Here is a 13134-nt window from a genome sequence, read left to right on the forward strand (position 1 = left end):
GTCTCTCCTCATTATTGATTAGAATTTCCATGACACTGTGCATTATCATGCTAAAATATGAGGTGATGGCGGTGGGTGAATGGCAAGACAATGGGACTCAGGATCTCGTCACGGTATCTCTGTGCATTCATATTGCCATCGCTAAAATGCAATTGTGTTCGTTGTCTGTAGCTTATGCCTGCCCATACCAAAACCCCACCGCCACCATGGGGCACTCTGTTCACAATGTTGACATCAGCAAATCGCTCGCCCACACAACGCCATACACGTGGTCTGCGGTTGTGAGGCTGGTTAGACGTACTGCCAAATTCTCTAAAATGATGTTGGTAGAGAATTAACATTAAATTCTCTGGCAACAGCTCTGGGGGACATTCCTGCAGTGAGCAATTGCACGCTGCCTCAAAACTTGACATCTGTGGCATTGTGTTGTGTGAAAAAACTCCACATTTTAGAGTGGCCTTTATAATGATCATGCTGTTTAATCAGCTTCTTGATATGCCACACCTGTCAGGTGGATGGATTATCTTGGTAAAGGAGAAATGCTCACTAACAGGGATGTAAACAAATTTGTGCACAAAATATGAGAGAAATAAACTTTTTCATGGAAAATTGTTTACTAGAATGATGTTCTCAATGTTCATAACTCAATTAAATTAAACTACTCAGTCTGCAACCCAGAATTTGTAAGATACTGGTTGAATGAAACAGACAGAGGCCCAGCTAAAATAGTAAAAATGTTTATTCACGAGTGTGCTGGTTCGTTGTACAAAACCATTCATTTTTATACTAGCTCCTTACACACATACCTTTGCTGTCACGTTCTGACCTTAGTTCTTGTGTGTTTTCCTTGTTTTAGTGTTGGTCAGGACGTGAGCTGGGTGGGCATTCTATGTTGTGTGTCTAGTTTGTCTGTTTCTGTGGTTGGCCTGATATGGTTCTCAATCAGAGGCAGGTGTTAGTCATTGTCTCTGATTGGGAACCATATTTAGGTAGCTTGTTTTGTGTTGGGGTTTGTGGGTGATTGTTTCCTGTCTTTGTGTTTTCTGCACCAGTTAGGACTGTTTCGGTTTTGCCACGTTTATTGTTTTGTATTCTGTTGATGTTGAGTTACCTCATTAAAATAACATAAACTCTAACCACGCTGCGGTTTTGGTCCGCCTCTCCTTCCCAGGAAGAAAGCCGTTACAGAATCACCCGCCAACCAAGGACCAAGCGGCGTGGTAACAGACAGCGGCAGCAGCAGCAGCAGGAGCAACAGCAGCAGCAGCAAAAGCAGCAGCAGGAGAGGCAACAGCAGAAGAGGAAGCAGCAGCAGCAGTGGGAGAGGCTGCACTATTTGGAAAAATGGACTTGGGAGGAGATCCTAGACGGGAAAGGACCCTGGGCAGAGCCAGGGGAATATTGCCGCCCCAAAGCCGAGCTGGAGGCAGCGAAAGCAGAGAGGCGGCATTATGAGGAGCTAGCACGGCAGAGCGGCTGGAAGCCTGAGAGGCAGCCCCAAAAATGTATTGGGGGGCGGCACAGGGAGAGTGTGGCAGAGTCAGGAGTCAGACCTGAGCTAACTCCCCCTGTTTACCGTAAGGAGCCATGGATGGAATCAGAGCAGTCAGCGAAGTTGAGGTGTGCGTCTGGGAGTGTTGAGGAGGTATTGGACAAAGTAGAGAGAGAGCTGTTGGTTTGGCGTAGTATGCACGGCATTCGCCCTGAGGAGCGTGTTAGCTGGCCGATGGTACCTGTGTCAGTTTCTCGTACTCAGCCTGAAACTTGTGTTGGAGTTCCGGAGGATTTGAAAGCCGGCTATACACACCAGGTCTCCAGTACACATTCACAACCCGGTGTGTCCTGTTCCTTGCACTCACCCTGAGGTGCGTGTCCCCAGCCCGGTACCACCAGTGCCGGCACCCCGCACCAGGCTGTCTCACCGTCCCATCAATACAGGTGCTTACGCCTGTCCGGTGCTACCAGAGTTTCAGCACCTCAGTCCAGAGGCGCCAGAGCCCCTCAGTCCAGAGGCGCCAGAGCTCCTCTGTCCAGCGCTGCCAGAGCCTTGCCAGAGCCTTCCTCCACTCTCGCACTGCCGGAGTCTCCCACCTGTCCGGCGCTGCCAGAGTTTCCGCCCCTCAGTCCAGAGGAGCCAGAGCCCCTCAGTCCAGAGGCGCCAGAGCCCCTCTGTCCAGCACTGCCAGAGCCTTCCTCCTCTCCAGCGCTGTCGGAATCTCCCGCCTGTCCGGCGCTGACAGAGCTTCCGCCCCTCAGTCGAGAGGCGCCAGAGCCCCTCAGTCCAGAGGCGCCAGAGCCCCTCAGTCCAGAGGCGCCAGAGCCCCTCAGTCCAGAGGCGCCAGAGCCCCTCAGTCCAGAGGCGCCTGAGCTGCCCGTTTGCCCAGCGCCGCCTGAGCTGCTCGTCTGCCCAGCGCCGCCTGAGCTGCCCTTCTGCCCAGCGCCGCCTGAGCTGCCCTTCTGCCCAGCGCCGCCTGAGCTGCCCGTCTGCCCAGCGCCGCCTGAGCTGCCCGTCTGCCCAGCGCCGCCTGAGCTGCCCGCCTGCACAGCGCTGCCTGTGCTGCCCGTCTGCCCACCGCCTGTGCTGCCCGTCTGCCCAGCGCCGCCTGAGCTGCCCGTCTGCCCAGCGCCACTAGAGTCTCCCGTCTGTCCAGAGCCGCTAGAGTCTCCCGTCTGTCCAGAGCCGCTAGAGTCTCCCGTCTGTCCAGAGCCGCTAGAGTCTCCCGTCTTTTCAGAGCCGCTAGAGTCTCCCGTCTGTCCAGAGCCTGAGGTCCTGAGCTACCCCTCGGTCCTGAGCTACCCCTCGGTCCTGAGCTACCCCTCGGTCCTGAGCTACCCCTCGGTCCTAAGCTACCCCTCAGTCCTGAGCTACCCCTCAGTCCTGAGCTACTTCAGTCCTGAGCTGTCCCTCAGTCCGGAGCTGCCCCTCAGTCCAGTGGGGCCCTTTGTTAGGGTTCCTAGGCCAAGGTCGGCGGCGAGGGTCGCCACTCAAAGGACGCTAAGGAGGTGGACTAAGACAATGATGGAGTGGGGTCCACGTCCAGCGCCAGAGTCGCGGATCCACCAGCATCGGTGGCGGCTCTGGTGCGGGATGAAGAACCTGCTCATCGTGCGGATTCACCAGCTTTGGTGGCGGCTCTGGTGCGGGCCGAAGAACCCACTCAGCTCGCGGATCCACCAGCTTTGGTCGCGGCTCTGGTGCGGGCCGAAGAACCCACTCATCCCGCGGATCCAGCCATGGACCCGGGCTGAACACTGTGCCTGGACTGGAACTCGGTGTCAAGGAAGGCTCCTGCCATGGAGCGGGACTGGACACCAGCCCTGGCCTGGGCATCGGTGCAGAGGAAGGATCCAGCCATGGAGCGGGACTGGGCGCCATATCTGGACTGAGCACCGGCGCAGAAGAAGACTCCGGCCATGGAGCAGGACGGGACGCCGTGTTTGGACTGGACACTGGTGCAGAGGAGGGCTCCGGCCATGGAGCTGGACTGGACGCCGTACCTGGACTGGGCACCGGCGCAGAATAAGGCTCTGACCATGGAATAGAACTGAACACCGTGCCTGGATTGGGCACCGGCGCAGAGGAAGGCTCCTGCAATGGAGCGGGACTGGAAGACGTTTCTAGAAGCTCCGAACCGTCGACCGTCGCTGGAGGTTCCGGACTATGGACCATCGTAGGAGGTTCTGGACTGTAGATCGTCGCCGGAAGCTCTGGAATGGAAACCGTCGCCAGAAGCTCTGGACTGGGAACCGTCGGCGGAAGCTCTGGACTGGGTACCGTCGCCGGAAGCTCTGGACTGGGAACCGTCGCCGGAAGCTCTGGACTTGGAACCGTCGCCGGAAGCTCTGGACTGTGAATACGCACTGGAGGCCTAGTGCGTGTAGCCGGTACAGGTGGCACCGGACTGGTGACACGCACTTCAGGGTGAGTGCGGAGAGCAGGCAGAGGACATACCGGACTGGTGACATGCACTTCAGGGCGAGTGTGGGGAGCAGGCACAGGACGTACCGGACTGGGAAGGCCACTTGAGGCCTAGTGCGTGGAGCTGGCACAGGACGTACTGGCCTGTGAAGGCGCACTGGAGACCTGGTGCGTATAGCCAGCATCAATTGCACCGGAATGATGACACACTTCGCACAGTGAGTGCGAGGAGCTGGCACAGGACGTACAGGGCTGCGAAGGCGTACTGGAGACCTGGTGCGTGGAGCCGGCACAGATTTTACCAGACTGATAGCACGCTCCTCAGGACGAGTACGGAGAACTGACTCAGGTGGCATTAAACTGATAACACGCTCCTTAGGCCAATTGTCGTGCATCTTCCACCAACTCAACAACTCTCTCCGTTCACTCTCCTCCAGTTTCTCCCTCTTCTCCCAAACTGGCTCTGGTTCACTTCTCGGCTCCTCTGACCACCCCTTGTGACCACCCCTTGTGTCCCCCCAAAAACTATTTTCGGGCTGTTTTTTGGGCTTTCTTTGTGGCCGCGAACCCCAGCGTCGTCGCTGTCCTCTCTTCTCTCCTTGCGTCTGCCGCCAAGGAAGGCTATCCTGTCCTGCCATGATTTCCTCCCAAGTCCAGGATCCTTTCCCATCTAAGACCTCCTCCCAAGTCCAGGATACCTTCCCATCCAAGACCTCCTCTCAAGTCCAGGATCCCTTCTCCTCCTGGGCATGCTGCTTGGTCCTGTTATGTTGGGATCTTCTGTCACGTTCGTCACAAGAATTATCGGACCAAGGTGCAGCGTGATATGGTTTCCACATGTTTATTAACTGAAACGCACAAAAAACAATAAAGAATGAACAAAATGTGAAGACAATGGAGTGCTCACATTAACAAGATCCCACAAACACAGGTGGGAAAAATAACTACTTATATATGATCCCCAATTAGAGACAACGATTACCAGCTGCCTCTAATTAGGAGTCATACAAAACACCAACATAGAAAAATAAACTAGAACACAACATAGACATAGATATACTAGATCCCCCTCTAGTCACGCCCTGACCAACTACATCATAGAGAAACAATGTATGGTCAAGGCGTGACACTGGGGTCTTATTTCAGCTCATAAAACAAGGGACCAACACTTTACATGTTGAGTTAATATTTTTGTTCAGTGTCCATAAAATATCAGCAAGGTGCAAAGTGAAATGGTAGTAACTAGCCTACCTTGCCTTTAATGCACAGAGAGAAGATAACATGTATGTAGAGGGAGGATGCATCTAGGCAGGCAGCAGCGAAGGAAAGTCAGCCTTTCCATTACAACCTATCGTGCCAGCCACTGTATAGTCTTGTAATTCCGAGTTGATTGACCGTTCAAAAAGTATTTTCCCAGTCGGAGCACGTTTTTTTGTCTGAGTTCCCAGTTGTCTTGAACTCACTGAAGTCTGAGATTTCCCAGATCTGAGTTTCCATTTGTTTCGAACGCGGCAGAAATCATGCATGAACAATGTTGAATGTTTTCCTTTTAAGCTTGGAAAAGAGACCCTTAAACCCAGACTTGGACCACACAACCACTCCACTGAATAGCAGGCTAGGGATTTCCTTGCAATGCTTGCAGTTAGCCACTGATTCCTTTCAAACCATTCATTGTTGAATTTGCGATATCTAACTTGTTGTGTAATGTTATTGTTTCCAATGGCCGATGAGCACCAATACGTTTTATCTATAATTTCTCTTCATAATTTCTCTTCATATGACAAGGATTGAAAAGGATTTGCCAGTAGATTGTTGACTTGATTCATGAAGATTTTGAAAGTATAATGTTGACATGATCAGTCCAATCAAAGTTACGGTACACATAAAGTGATTTGACGTCACTTTATCTGTGGCCAATCACCTTGAGACTTCTTGGATGAGCATGTTTGTATTCGGCTTTAATATTTCAATGAAATATATATATATATATATATTTTTAGCTAAACAGGTCGGGTCGCCACTGGAACCAAGATTTAAAAAGAACTGATCTTGGCACAAGATGGAGGGAAGTTGGAGCATAACTAATTAAATTACAGTTAATGAAAATGTACGTTGGAATTGGAGACAAAATTCACAAATTCTACAGCACAACAGCAAAGTCATGTCTCAAGTGTAAAACTAATAATGACTCAATAATCCATGCTTTCTGGGAACTCTATAAAGTTTGGAAGTTGTGGGCAAAGCTAGAAAGTTGGCTGTCAGAAGTATTACAATGTAAACTTACTTTTAATCCATCTGTCTGCATATTTCAAGACATGACAGACATAAGAGGGTGTAGTGAGATACCCAATGGGCTGAACGATTCTTTTCTCATCACTCATTTTGAAAAAACATATACTAAAAACTTGGAAGTCAATTAATCCGTCATCATTGACACAATAGAAAAATCGAATGATTTATTATTTAATATTTAAATAGCATGGGCGACTGAGGAAAACAAATTGGTACAATCCAAGACCAAGTGGCAAGTAATAATGCTAGCACTGGGGATGGGGGTGTGAGCATGCAGGTCTGGGTAGAAGAGATGTAGTCATTGTTTGTATGTGTCTGTAAGTTGTCGTTCGTATTTCTGTATGGTTTTTTGTTTTTGTGAAATGTAGAAAAAAATAAAGAAAAGGAAACATTTTTTTGCAGTTATACTTGAAACAATTTATCTGATCAACATTACTTGACAAATGTATTTATTCTTAAATTCTCTTTCTCTACTGCAGTGAGGTCAGGTTGACAGTCTGAGTGCTATCACAGCTGACACCACAGGAGGCCGAGTGAGCCAGTGTAAGGCATGAGCACCAACTCCAGGACGTGCTCCTGCAGACAATAGAAGGTAATTTGGGTTTTTGCCCTAGCACTACACAGCTGATTCAAATAATCAAAGCATGACGATGAGTTTCTTACTTGAATGAGCTGTGTAGTACTAGGGCAAGAACCAAAATTACCTGGAGTGCACCAAAGCAGAATGTTTCAGAGATCCATCTGAGAGCTTAACTCTTCATCATGCTCTTTCTGTGATGGGAAAGAATTAGAGAATAGCGAAATACATCAGGGAGAGAAGACATTGGTAAGCACTGGTCAAGCTTTAGTAGTGTCCTAGCTTTGGCATCATTAAAGGTGCAGACTGTTATTTTAGCAAATCAATTCTCTGTAATTATTATTACTTGATTCAACTAATCATGTACATTTAATTAACTAGGAAGTCGGGGCACCACGGAAAATCTTCAGATTACAAAGTTGTACTTTTCCGAATATACCTCTTAATATATTTTAATATCTGATCAATTAGTCTTCTATTAACCTCTAGCGACGAGCAATCCCGTATCCGGGAGCGTAATCATAGCCTCAAGCGCATTACCATAACGCAACGTTTCCTATTCATGAAAATCGCAAATGAAATGAAATAAATATATTCAAACACAAGCTTAGCCTTTTGTTAACAACACTGTCATCTCAGATTTTCAAAATATGCGTTACAGCCAACGCTAGACAAGCATTTATGTAAGTTTAGCATGGCATAATGCTATGCTAGGCTGTGCTGGCAGCAGGCAACATTTTCACAAAAATAAGAAAAGCAACCAAATTAAATAATTTACCTTTGAAGAACTTCAGATGCTTTCACTCAGGAGACTCCCAGTTAGATAGCAAATGTTCCTTTTTTCCAAAAATAATATTTTTGTAGGCGAAAAACGTCACATTTGTTCATCCTGCTTGGCTAAGAAATCGACCGAAAATACTTAAACTATAACGGCAAACTTTTTTCAAAATTTGCTCCATAATATCGACAGAAACACGGCAAACGTTGTTTAGGATCCATCCTCAACATATGTATTCGATAATATATCCGTGGAGGCAGTTGGTTCTCATAAGAAACGATTGGAAAAATGGCTACCTCAGTATTTTACGCAAGGTTTTCTCCCGGAGACACCATGCGTCCACTCGCCCTATATGGTCTCTTACAGCCATTCTCCAATGGAAATGCCTAAAAAGACGTCACAATGTTGCAGACACCTTGGGGAAAACGTGGAAAACGTAAGCTGACTCCTAGCTCCTTCACAGCCATATAAGGAGTCATTGGCATGAGGCGGTTTCAAAAAATGCGGCACTTCCTGATTGGATTTTTATCTGGGTTTCGCCTGTAACATCAGTTCTGTGGCACTCACAGACAATATCTTTGCAGTTTTGGAAACGTCAGAGTGTTTTCTTTCCAAAGCTGTCAATTATATGCCTAGTCGAGCATCTTTTCGTGACAAAATATCTTGTTTAAAACGGGAATGTTTTTCATCCAAAAATTAAAATAGCGCCCCCTATATCCAAGAAGTTAATGAATTACTCTTTACCTCACGTCAGTCTCATCTGAACGTCGTAAATTGTTATCTGCACGAACCCAGCCTTTACAATAAATCATCCATACACCAATTGGCTAAATCATTTATTTACTAACTAACTAACTAATCACAGACATGCATAAACAAACAAACAGTAGATATTGGTTACTAACAATGATAGGGAAGACTCCCTAGTGGGCTAAACCGATATGATGGCTTGGTGGACAAAGGGAAGGGGGTGTGGACTGAGAAAGAGCGGGAAAGGCAAAAATGGATTCATTACGCAGTGAAATGCTAATCCTTCGCACATGAACGGTCGCTTATTCGAGAACAATTGCAAGTACATATTTACGGTGTGGGTCATTGTTGTCTTCTCTGTTGGAATCCAGTTTGTCTGCTGGAGAGTTCATGATTAGAGTGGTTACATCAGAGTACCATTCAGAAATGTTCTCATAGAATAGATGTTTCGGCAGTTGTCGGTATTCGCATCCCAGCTTTACATAATTTCTAGCTGCAGACTAGTAATTAGTATCTAAGATTTTATCTTATTCTGTAGGTGTCGATAGTCTCAGAGTTGAACCATTTCCAGCCGTGTGGCCAATGCTCCATGTGGTATGGTTTTCTGGTCTTGGTACTCAAACCTGTGCCACCTCAGCTTACACAGAGGTATGCGTGGTCTGAAGAGGATTTTCTCAGGAGGGGGGTTTATTCGTAATAATAGAAAAGGCGGTTCCATGATGCCAGATCATGTCTGTGCTCACGGGGGCGGGCCAATGACTTAGTTAAAGGGGTTTAACATCACATTACATAATTTCAAAAATAGTTTCATCTTTACTCATTCATTTTATACAAGAATTAGATGCAAACCCCATAATTAAGAAATGTACACATTCAGAGATACAGTTGAAGTCGGAAGTTTACATACACTTAAGTTGGAGTCATTAAGACTAGTTTTTCAACAATTCCATGAATTTCTTGTTGACAAACTACAGTTTTGGCAAGTCGGTTAGGTCATCTACTTTGTGCATGACACAAGTAATCTTTCCAACAATTGTTTCAGACAGATTATTGTACTTATAATTCATTGTATCACAATTCCAGTGGGTCAGAAGTTTACATACACTAAGTTGACTATGCCTTTATTAAACAGCTTGGAAAATTCCTGAAAATGATATCATGGCGTTAGAACCTTATGATAGGCTAATTGACATAATTTGAGTCAATTGGAGGTGTACCTGTGGATGTATGTAAAGGCCTACCTTCAAACTCAGTGCCTCTTTGCTACTTATGTAACAAAATATATATTTATTAAATAAGTAACTAAGTATAATAAACCTGCCATAGCAATAAGACATTTTCTTTGTTTACAAACTAGCTTATGAACAAACACTTCCTCTTTCTGAAAACTAAAAGCATAACCATTTAAATTTGGTTGAGGTTGAGGGATTGTGGAGGCCAGGTCATCTAATGCAGCACTCCATCCCTCTCCTTCTTAGCAAAATAGCCCGTTCACATCCTGGAGGTGTGTTGGGTCATTGTCTGGTTCAAAAATAAATGATAGTCCCACTAAACCCAAACCCGATGGGATGGCGTATTGCTGCAGAATGCTATGGTAGCCATGCTGGTTAAGTGTACCTTGAATTCTAAATGTCACCAGGAATGTCACAGTGTCACCAGGAAAGCACCATAACACCTCCTCCACCATGCTTTACGGTGGGAACTACACATGCGGAGATCATCCATTCACCCACACCGCGTCTCACAAAGACATAAATTCATGAACTTCTTTGAGGAAAAGATAATGATCATTAGAAAGCAAATTACGGACTCCTCTTTAAATCTGCGTATTCCTTCAAAGCTCAGTTGTCCTGAGTCTGCACAACTCTGCCAGGACCTAGGATCAAGAGAGACACTCAAGTGTTTTAGCACTATATCTCTTGACACAATGATGAAAATAATCATGGCCTCTAAACCTTCAAGCTGCATACTGGACCCTATTCCAACTAAACTACTGAAAGAGCTGCTTCCTGTGCTTGGCCCTCCTATGTTAAACATAATAAACGTCTCTCTACCCACCGGATGTGTACCAAACTCACTAAAAGTGGCAGTAATAAAGCCTCTCTTGAAAAATCCAAACCTTGACCCAAAAAATATTAAAAACTATCGGCCTATATCGAATCTTCCATTCCTAACAAACATTTTAGAAAAAGCTGTTGCGCAGCAACTCACTGCCTTCCTGAAGACAAACAATGTATACAAAATGCTTCAGTCTGGTTTTAGACCCCATCATAGCACTGAGACTGCACTTGTGAAGGTGGTAAATTACCTTTTAATGGCATCAGACCGAAGCTCTGCATCTGTCCTCGTGCTCCTAGACCTTAGTGCTGCTTTTGATACCATCGATCACCACATTCTTTTGGAGAGATTGGAAACCCAAATTGGTCTACACGGACAAGTTCTGGCCTGGTTTAGATCTTATCTGTCGGAAAGATATCACTTTGTCTCTGTGAATGGTTTGTTCTCTGACAAATCAACTGTAAATTTCAGTGTTCCTCAAGGTTCCGTTTTAGGACCATTATTGTTTTCACTATATATTTTACCTCTTGGGGATGTCATTCGAAAACATAATGTTAACTTTCACTGCTATGCGGATGACACACAGCTGTACATTTCAATGAAACATGGTGAAGCCCCAAAATTGCCCTCGCTAGAAGCCTGTGTTTCAGACTTAAGGAAGTGGATGGCAAAACTCGGACAAAACAGAGATGCTTGTTCTAGGTCCCAAGAAACAAAGAGTTCTTCTGTTGAATCTGAATATTAATCTTGATGGTTGTACAGTCGTCTCAAATAAAACTGTGAAGGACCTTGGCGTTACTCTGGACCCTGATCTCTCTTTTGAAGAACATATCAAGACCATTTCAAGGACAGCTTTTTTCCCCATCTACGTAACATTGCAAAAATCAGAAACTTTCTGTCCAAAAATGATGCAGAAAAATTAATCTATGCTTTTGTCACTTCTAGGTTAGACTACTGCAATGCTCTACTTTCCGGCTACCCGGATAAAGCACTAAATAAACTTCAGTTAGTGCTAAATACGGCTGCTAGAATCCTGACTAGAACCAAAAAAATTGATCATATTACTCCAGTGCTAGCCTCTCTACACTGGCTTCCTGTCAAAGCAAGGGCTGATTTCAAGGTTTTACTGCTAACCTACAAAGCATTACATGGGCTTGCTCCTACCTATCTCTCTGATTTGGTCCTGCCGTACATACCTACATGTACGCTACGGTCACAAGAACCAGGCCTCCTAATTGTCCCTAGAATTTCTAAGCAAACAGCTGGAGGCAGGGCTTTCTCCTATTGAGCTCCATTTTTATGGAACGGTCTGCCTACCCATGTCAGAGACGCAAACTCGGTCTCAACCTTTAAGTCTTTACTGAAGACTCATCTCTTCAGTGGGTCATATGATTGAGTGTAGTCTGGCCCAGGAGTGTGAAGGTGAACGGAAAGGCTCTGGAGCAACGAACCGCCCTTGCTGTCTCTGCCTGGCCGGTTCCCCTCTTTCCACTGGGATTCTCTACCTCTAACCCTATTACAGGGGCTGAGTCACTGGCTTACTGGGGCTCTCTCATGCCGTCCCTGGAGGGGGTGCGTCACCTGAGTGGGTTGATTCACTGATGTGGTCATCCTGTCTGGGTTGGCGCCCCCCCCCCCCCCCCACTTGGGTTGTGCCGTGGCGGAGGCTGGAGTACTTCTCCTGTCCTATTCGGTATCCTGTGTGAATCTAAGTGTGCGTTCTCTAATTCTCTCCTTCTCTCTTTCTTTCTCTCTCTCGGAGGACCTGAGCCCTAGGACCATGCCCCAGGACTACCTGACATGATGACTCCTTGCTGTCCCCAGTCCACCTGACCGTGCTGCTGCTCCAGTTTCAATTGTTCTGTCTTCTTATTATTCGACCATGCTGGTCATTTATGAACATTTGAACATCTTGGCCATGTTCTGTTATAATCTCCACTCGGCACAGCCAGAACAGTACTGGCCACCCCACATAGCCTGGTTCCTCTCTAGGTTTCTTCCTAGGTTTTGGCCTTTCTAGGGAGTTTTTCCTAGCCACCGTGCTTCTACACCTGCATTGCTTGCTGTTTGGGGTTTTAGGCTGGGTTTCTGTACAGCACTTTGAGATATCAGCTGATGTACGAAGGGCTATATAAATACATTTGATTTGATTTTGATGACTTCAGCAGCTGCACCCTCTCACTGATGTACAGCAACTCTTGCTTAACCAGCTTGCGGCCTCTCTTAGTCTGTTCATATTGTACATGTACATGTATTGTACATAAGAAGACATTTGCTAAATAATAATACTGCATCCTGTAACATAAATGTTATTTATTTGTTGTGACAGGTGAGGGAGCTGGAGGACATCACACTGTTAAACAGCCAGCACTAACATTGAGTGGCTGCTACCAACACACTGACTCAACTCCAGCCACTTTAATAATGGGAATTGATGGAAATTGACGTAAAATATATCACTAGCCACTTTCAACAATGCTACTTAATATAATGTTTACATACCCTACATTATTCATCTCAAATGTATATGTATATACTGTACTCTATATCATCTACTGCATCTTTATGTAATATATGTATCACTAGCCACTTTAAACTATGCCACTTTGTTTACATACCCTACATTACTTATCTAATATGTATATACTGTACTCGATACCATCTACTGCATCTTGCCTATGCCGTTCTGTACCATCACTCATTCACATCTTTATGTACATATTCTTTATCCCTTTACACTTGTGTGTACAGTATAAGGTA

This window comes from Oncorhynchus clarkii, chromosome 28 (assembly GCF_045791955.1).
Source record: "Oncorhynchus clarkii lewisi isolate Uvic-CL-2024 chromosome 28, UVic_Ocla_1.0, whole genome shotgun sequence".
NCBI lineage: Eukaryota > Metazoa > Chordata > Actinopteri > Salmoniformes > Salmonidae > Oncorhynchus > Oncorhynchus clarkii.